The sequence below is a fragment of the Monodon monoceros genome, unplaced genomic scaffold, assembly GCF_005190385.1.
Source record: "Monodon monoceros isolate NGI ecotype Baffin Bay Population unplaced genomic scaffold, NGI_Narwhal_1 Super_Scaffold_18, whole genome shotgun sequence".
NCBI classification, from domain to species: domain Eukaryota; kingdom Metazoa; phylum Chordata; class Mammalia; order Artiodactyla; family Monodontidae; genus Monodon; species Monodon monoceros.
Genome location: NW_021703774.1, coordinates 32,949,257 through 32,950,986, shown reverse-complemented (window position 1 = coordinate 32,950,986; position 1,730 = coordinate 32,949,257). Strand labels below are relative to the sequence as shown.

At 40.6% G+C, this 1,730-nt stretch overlaps 1 pseudogene across 1 annotated transcript; it reads right to left on the bottom strand.

Annotated features, from left to right (window-relative positions):
• Positions 1 to 480: 480 nt before the first annotated feature.
• Positions 481 to 1,100, bottom strand: LOC114899702 (annotated as a pseudogene). The gene has a single exon (XR_003794635.1). The product of XR_003794635.1 is annotated as a 60S ribosomal protein L21 pseudogene (transcript).
• Between the last annotated feature and the right edge of the window lie 630 nt (positions 1,101 to 1,730).

Sequence of the window (1,730 nt, the reverse complement as noted above, 5' to 3'; positions counted from 1 at the left end):
CTTTCATACGTTAGAGTGCATGAGCCTTATGTGAACACACTGAATTTTTACATACGTATTTACATAGCCAGGTGACTGCCACCCAGATCAAAATATAGAACACTTCCAGCACCCACCCCAGAAACAGTACTGTACTTGCTCAATGTTATGTCTATGAGAGTAGTGTTCATTATTTTTCATTGCTATATAGGAGAACATTATATGGATACACCACAATTTATTTATCCTGTCTGCTATCGACGGACATTCAGGTTGTGTCCAGTTTGGAGCTATTATAAATAAAGCTGCTGTGGACATTCATGTACTTGCCTTTTGGTGGACATAAGCTCTCATTCTATTGAGATAGTGCCCAGAAGTGAAATTGCTAGGTTGTGGGGTTGGTTTAACTTTAGTTGATGCTACCAGTTATCCAAAGTGATTGTATCAGAGTACAAACTTACTAGAGTTCCAGTTGCTCCACTTCCTTGCCAACACTTGGCATTGGCAGCCATGTTCATTTAATCATCGTGTTGGTAGTATACCAGCATCTCAGTGGTTTTTTGTTTGTTTGTTTGTTTGTTTTACAGTCCAGGTCTTTTATTTTCTTTACACCCATCATGCCATGAATTCATAGGGAGTGGGCTCCAACAGTTTAGGCTCTTTTCCATTGGTTCTCATGAAGTGTGCTTCTCTGGGTGGAGCAGGCTGGAGCTTCAGTTGAACCCAAGTACCTTTCTCTTTGGCTTCCTTCTTTTTCTGGTCGTTTTCCTTCACCCGTTTCAGGAAGCTATCTCGACTCTCAGACTGCTTAGTATGCTCGATAGGCACATTAATTCTCTTGGCAAGAATCTTGCCCTTAACTTGTTTGTTTACAAGGATGCCAACAGCATGCTGGGTAACATTGTAGACACTCCCAGTTTTGCCATGGTAACATTTGTGGGGCATTCCTTTATGAACAGTGCCCATTCCCTTGATATCTACAATATCACCTTTCTTGTAGATTCGCATGTATGTGGCCAAAAGAACAACTCTGTGTTTCCTAAAAGGCCTAGAGAACATGTAGCAGGTGCCCCTCCTCTTTGTCTTTGTGTTGGTCATTTTGGCGAATTACTGGAAGATGGCGGTTCCAGACGAAAAGAAGCTATCTCAGTGGTTTTAATTTGCATTCCCCTCACAATAAATACTGTTCAGTATCTTACCGTGTGCTTATTGGCCACTTGAATATCACCTTTTGTGAAATGCCCCTTCAAGTCTTCTGACTACTTTAAAAATTGGATTGTCTGTCTTTTAAAAACTTCTTTAGGAGTTTTTAATCTATTCCGGGTATGTCTTTTCTCAGTTATGTGTAATAACTGAGTAATGTAAATATCTTCTTCTTTTCTGTGCCTACATTATCTGTAACCTTCACAATGATCCTGTGATATAGGCCTTATTATCCCCTTTTATAGATTGGGAAACTGAGACTCAGGAATGCACAGTATCTTGCCCCAAATCACACACCTAGTAGATATTGAAGCTGAATTTTGAGCCCAGGTATCCCGATTCCAAACACTGGATCCTTCCCATGACACCATCTGCCTCTCACACTCCTACTTACACACCTAAGACTTGTGCTTGAGCTTATAGCTATTAACATTTTCCCCCACAAGAGCTGCTGTTGAACCAAGTCTTCCCATCTCATTTATGAGCAGTCGATGTATTGAATCCAAGTATAAGCCTTGGTATACGTTGAATAATGGAAAGAATCTGGA